General features: G+C 39.7%; 1 pseudogene; it reads left to right on the forward strand.

Annotated features, from left to right (window-relative positions):
- Nucleotides 1-1,157: 1,157 nt before the first annotated feature.
- LOC149498326 (uncharacterized) lies at nt 1,158-2,097 on the forward strand (annotated as a pseudogene).
- Nucleotides 2,098-6,967: the final 4,870 nt, after the last annotated feature.

Consider the following 6,967-nt stretch of genomic DNA (forward strand, 5'->3'; position numbering starts at 1 on the left):
AATTTCTTAACTTCAATGCAAAGGAGGCTAGTAAAAAACAATTGCTACAACTGAATATGATGGATGAAATGCGCCTTCATGCTTATGAGAGTGCCAAAATATATAAGGATCACACCAAACAATGGCACGATAATCATATTATCATGAGGAATCTAAAAGTAGGCCAACAGGTATTGCTGTATAACTCTAGACTCCGCCTATTCCCTAGTAAGTTGCGCTCTAGATGGTCCGGTCCATTCACAATCAAGGAAATCTTTCCTCATGGAGCCATTGAAATAGTGGATGGTAAGTCGAATTGAAGTTTCAAAGTTAATGCTCAACGTTTGAAGGTTTATCAAAATGACAACTTTGATCCCATTAAGAGTACCATCAGTCTCATTTAACCTGAACTAGGTTAAGTGCGTCGAGCTTAACGACGTTAAACAAAAGCGCTTGTGGGGGACAACCCATGTTATTTTCTTTTTAAATTTTTGTTCCATTTATTTCTCTTATTTCTGTTACAAAATTGTTCTTTTGTTTTAGTAAAAATTTTTTCAGGGTCAAGTTAAAATCCACAGGTCAGCATGCCCTAGCCGTGCTAAATGGCACGCCCGTGCCATGATATGACAATTCAGCACACCCAGACCATGTTCCAAGGCAAGCCCGTGTGCATTAAAAGACAGATTTTGCTTGAGAGGCAGAGGAGAGCACGCCCCTCCCGTGCGGTTCAACACGCCCGTGCTTCATGAATGGAGAAAATCCACTTTGAGAGTCAGTAGTAAGCACGCCCCAAGCGTACCGCCGTGCGATCCGAAGGGAAAAATCACCTTGAGAGTCAGAGGAAAGCACGCCCAGACCGTGCCAAGGAGCACGCCTGTGCCACGTACGCTTCAATTTTTTCACTCTTGCAGGACAGAAGCAAGCACGCCCGTGCTCGAACTGTCTTCACGCCAGATTAGTGAGCACGGTCTGGCCGTGCCAAGGAGCACGCCCGTGCCACGACTAGAATTGCGCATTAAATGACGCCTCTATTTAAAGTGCACGCCCTAATTGCTCTCACATCTCTCTCGCACACCCTAGCCGTCAACCACTCCTCTCCCAAATTTTCTCTCTTTCTCTCCCTTTTCTCTCAAATCAAACACAATACACACCCAATTTTCATACCATCCTCCTCAATCATGCCTCCTAGATACAAGCGTAGCAGACCCGCTTCCTCAGTTGCCGCTAGAAAACGGCCAATCGCACGATCCTCCACTTCTCCTCCACCTCCTTCAACGCCTGCGCCTCCATTTGAGTTCGTTTCACCTGAGCAACAAGAGAGGTACAATAAACTATCCCTTCGCCCTATTTTACCTAATAGATTCATTGATGAAACTGCTTTAGCGCAAGTGGGTCTTCGGGATGTTGTGATAGAACCACTTAGGCGTATAGGATGGGGACAATTTCTTGAGATGAAGGATTTAGTTTATGCGCCCTTAACTTTAGAATTTTTGAGTTCTTATTCCTCTTTCATTCGCCTCTCCCCCGAGCAAAATTCGCTTTAGGCTACTGGGTAGAAATTTTGACTTATCTGTGAATGAAGTTTGCCATATTTTCGGGTTCCCCACGGAAAATGCTCAAATACAAATATCTAGTGATTTTCATGCACGTAATACCTGGCAACATTTTACTGATGAAATTAATTATAATCCTAGGTATTCAAAGTCCTCTAAACTTAAAAATCCTGCCCTAAGATACATACACAAATTCTTATCTAGCACTATCTTTGGAAGGAGTGAAAGTGATGGAGTCTTAAGCTTGAATGAATTATACTTTTTATGGGCAATTGAAAAAGGAGTTTTGTTAAATGTCGGATATTGGCTGTGCCAAAGATTTGCGAGGGTGGCTAGAGCCAATAAAGGGACTATCATGATGGGGTGTTTTGTGACCCACATTGCTAGATATTTACAAGTCTGGAACTCGACTAGACCTATCTATGATAGCGTTGGAGGGGGAAAGGGTACAAGACTAGATTTGGATGTCATGATACACATGAAACTGATTGAAAAGGTCGGCGATGCTTATCGGGTGGTAGGTGATCGAGAGGACAGTACTGACGATGAGGGAGCTGGGGTGTGAATACTCAAATTTTGAGGCTCGAAAAGCCAGTTTTCCCGGACTGCAAATAGTCCGGCCGGACCGGAGGCCATTTTGGAAATTTACCGGAAATATGCCAATATGGTACTTAAAACGTCCGGGACGTCACGAGGATCGCGGAACTGGTCCCAGAATATTTTTTGGAGGTCCGAAACTCCCGAAAAAGCCTCCAGAACGTAAAATTAGAAAGTCCGTCGGCCGCGGTGGTGGCAGCAGCCGCCCTTCACGGCGGCGGTAGCCGCTATCGCCGGCGGCGGCAACCGGTGGCAACAGCGGCTCTAGCTACCGTACCCGGCGGCCCAACCGCCGGCCTCCGGCGGCCGAGCCGCCGAGGTCCGACGGCCTAGCCGCTGAGCCTCCGGCGGCCGAGCCGCCGAGGCCCGGCGGGCCAGCCGCCGGCCCAGCCGCCGAGACCCGGCGGCCAGCCGCTGAGCCTCCGGCGGCCGAGCCGCCGAGACCTGGCGGTCCAGCCGCCGAACCCGGCCGCCGAAACAGTCCGATTTTTGCTATAAATAGCAGCCCCGGGCCTCCTATTTTCGGCACTCAGTCTGTGTTGACGGACGCTCCTTCTCCCCTACGCTCCTTGTGATTCTTTACTGCTTTTCTGCTTTTTTAATTTTAGCTTTATTGCTTTCTTGCTTTGTTATTTGGTCACTAAAATTGAACTAAATAATTAATTCCCTTAACGAGGAGCTTAACCTGGAGTTAAGAAGTGGCCGTCGATTAAATCAGGTATGTAAATCAAAATTTTGCCTATTTAATTTTAGCATTTCATGCATGCTTCTTCTTCTACTCCTAATAATTCTACAACTGCATTAAATGCATTCATATCATCATTAGGCAAATAAAATGCCTCAATTAAAAGGATTTTTAGGCTAAATGCCGGGTTAATCAATAATCGTGGTATTCATGCCAAAATCCGACAATGTTGGCTTTAAAATACCTAGTTAAATTAATGGCTATGGTATAATTGCCTTTATTTCGAACAGTCATGGCTTAAGTCCAATTAATCAATAATTGTGGCTAAAAAGCCTTAATCAATCACATGTTGGCAACAAATTGCCTACAATTAAATCAACCACATTTTGGCAACAAATTGCCCACGGTTCAATCAATTTTTGGCAAACAAATTGCCTATAAATTAGATTAACCACTTTTTAGCGACAAATCGCTTAAATCACAATTTTTGGCTAAAAGCCTTCAAACAATTGCTTTTGGCAAATAAATTGCCTTAAGTCAATCAATTTTGGCGACAATCGCCCAATCATCAACTTTTGGCAATAAATGGTCTAAATCAACTCATTTTGGCTAAAAGCCTTCAAATTAGTCAATCTTTTGGCTAAAAGCCTTAAAATCAAGCATTTTGGCGACAAACGCCTAAATAATCACCTTTTGGCAAACAATTGCCTAAATCACTCTCTTTCTTGGCTAAAAGCCTTAATCATTTTGGCGACAAACGCCCAATCAATCAATTTTCGGCAACAAATTGCCTAAATCAATCTTTTGGCTAAAAGCCTTCAAATAAGCACTTTTGGCAAGAATAAGCCCAAGCATCAATTTTTGGCGACAAATCGCCCAACAAAACATCTTTTGGCAAGAATAAGCCCAAACATCAATTTCGGCAATAAATTGCCCAATCAACATTTTTGGCATCAAATGCCTAAAAATCAACTCTTTGGCAAAATGCCTAAACAAAATGCACAAAGCATACACACACTCATGCATAAAGCATACCCATTCAAAGCCCTTCAAAGAAGGCCTACCGAACTACGTTGACTTTGATCTTCCATTCAAACGGAAGTACGTAGGCACGTTCGGGATTTAACCCCGAGTGGCAAGTCGAAATCACATAAACATTTTTCATTGGTCCATTTACATCATTTACCCTGCAAAGCATTCATTTATTCATGGTTAGTTTATCAGCATGACATAGTCTCGGGATCCATCTCGGGTTTGCGCACCATGCCTTAGACATTGGGATAATTAATCTAATAATTAGGTTAATTAAAAATGGAGTCACTTAGGGTTTTTTCCTAGTTTACCCTAAAATAATTAAACAAGGTGGCGACTCACACATCACGTGCATTTCTTCCTTAGTCGTATGCATTCGTATGCATTGATATTTGGGGAGGGGTTCACATGGGGCAGTAGGTGGTACTAACATGTAGGAGGATAATCCACCTCCTTTTAGTTCTTCTTTTGGTGCAGGTACTTCTGGTGCTGGACCATCCTTTCAAGGTATGTCAAGTATGTCCAACGGCGAAGTCCTTGCAAGGATGATGTCTCGAATGGACATATTTGACACACGCCTTAACAGGATGGAATCGATGATTGCAGACCGTTTCCAGTCCATCGAGATTATGCACGGCAGCCTCGACTCTCGGATGGATACACTACAGAGCCAACTTCAGACTGTTCTCCAGCTTTTACAGCCTCATCCACCTCCACCATCGGAACCTTGAAGGATTTTGACTTTTTAATTGTTTTTCTTATTTTGATTTTTGTTCTCATACACTGATCGATTTGTGTTGAATTTTTATTTTTAGTTTTATTTGACTATTATATCTTTTAGTAGTTTCTTTTCTCTTAATGTTTATGTTGATCTTTTAGCTATGACATGTTCCAGCACCCAGTTCTATTGTATTTTTCAATACAATTTTGGTAATGTTATCCCACTCTCTTAATGCTTTTCTTTTGTTAATACAATAAGTTTGGGGAAATCAGTTTATTTTGTACACATTGGGGACAATGTGTTTGATTAAATTGGGGGAAGGAAATTTTAGCTAGAATTTTTTTTTTTTTTTTTTTTTGTGTGCTTAGCATGCTTGGAATGATTATAAGCAAGCTTGAAGATTGTCACGATTTAGTAATATGTGATGAATTTAGTTGATTCTCTATTCTAGTATACTTAAGCTCTGAATTTGAAATTTTTGACTTAACATGGTTCATTGATTTAATTATTTGTTTCTAAGATCATAAACACTAATTTTTGTGAAACTTATGATATATAGGCATGTTTTAATCTAAAGTTATTTAACCTTGGCATTCCTAGAACAAATTAGAATTCCCTTTGAGGCAAAATTTTAAATGCTTACATTTAGAAAGAGATGATTTAGACATTCTTTGTTGAACTTCATATTTAGCCTAAGGCGCCTAAGTTAAAAATATGACTTTTTGCAACCAATTTTGAAGCCTATAAACCATACAATTTTCTTGTTCACCCTTATTAAACCCTAGCCATTAAACCAATTTCAAATTCCTACCCTAAGTATAAAATTGTATGATTGAAAGATTTGACTTTTAATTAAAACATAGCAACAAGAAGGGAGAATTTTTTCATTGATACTAGCAAATGTACCAAATAAGAAAAATCAAAAGAGAAGCAATCAATCAAAAGAATTCAAGTTTGGGGAATTCAAAAGGCAAGGAAGAAATTATCAAAATATTATGGAAAGACCGTGCCAAAATATCTCTAGCTAGTGAAGAATTTCAAGATAGAAACCCCCTTAAAAACAATTAAGTTTTGATTACAATCGAATTCTGGATATTATACATTCTTTTGTACTCTTTGTCTACCTTTTATCCTTTTTCTTTAAGCTAAATTTACACCTCGAAAACCCCATTACAACCCAAAATAAAGACCTTTGGATCTTTTAAAATCGTATGCATTTCAATTGTAGAGAAGGGATGACTAATTTTGCATATGGGAATGCTGAATCTTTACTATCAATTTGTGAACCCCTACCCCGAATATCATAGCATATGAATGCATGTGACTAAGGCAGAAATGCACGTGAATGTATGAGTCGCCACCTTGTTTAATTATTTTAGGGTAAACTAGGAAAAAACCCTAAGTGACTCCGATTTTAATTAACCTAATTACTAGATTAATTATCCCAATGTTAAAAGCATGGTCTGCGAACCCGAGGTGGATCCCGAGACTATGTCATGTTGATGAACTAACCTAATGAATGAATGTTTTGCAAGGTAATTGGACCAATGAAAATGTTCATGTGATTTCGACTTGCCGCTCGGGGTTAAATCCCTAACGTGCCTACGTACTTCCGTTTGAATGGAAGATCAAAGTCAACGTAGTTCGATAGGCCTTTTTAAAAGGGCTTTGAATGGGATGCTTAATGCATGAGTGTGTGTATGCTTTGTGCATTTTTGTTTAGGCATTTTGCCAAAGAATTGATTGATTTTTAGGCATGTGCTGCCAAAAATGTGCATTTAAGGCTTTTAGCCAAAAAGATTTGATTTAGGCAATTGTTGCCAAAAAAGGTTGATTTTAAGGCTTTTAGCCAAAAAGAGTGATTTAGGCAATTGATTGCCAAAATGAAGTTGATTGGGCGATTGTCGCCAAAATGATTGATTTTTCGGTTTTAAAACCCAAAGATTGATTGAGTTTTAAGGCATTTTGCCAAAACTTTGATTTAACTGTAGGCAATTTGTTGCCAAAACATGATTGATTAAGGCTTTTAGCCACAATTATTGATTAATTGGACTTAAGCTGAAAATTGTTCGAAATAAAGGCAATCATACCATAGCCATTGAATGACTAGATATTTTAAGCCAATATTGTCGGATTTAAACTTTAATACCACGATTATTAATTAACCGGGCATTTAGCTTAATCATATTTTAATTGAGGCAATTTACATGCCTATATGATGGTATGAATGCATTTATGCAGTTGTAGAATTTTTTAGGAGTAGAAAAGAAGCATGCATGAAGTGCTAAAATTAAATAGGTAAAGTTTGACTTACGTACTTGATTTAATCGTCGACCGCTTCTTAACTCCAGGTTAAGCTCCTCGTTAAGGGAATTAATTTTAGTTTAATTTTAAGTGACC

The sequence above is a fragment of the Jatropha curcas genome, chromosome 2 (assembly GCF_041381405.1).
Source record: "Jatropha curcas cultivar XTBG-Jc1 chromosome 2, XTBG_Jcur_1.0, whole genome shotgun sequence".
In the NCBI taxonomy this organism is placed as follows: domain Eukaryota; kingdom Viridiplantae; phylum Streptophyta; class Magnoliopsida; order Malpighiales; family Euphorbiaceae; genus Jatropha; species Jatropha curcas.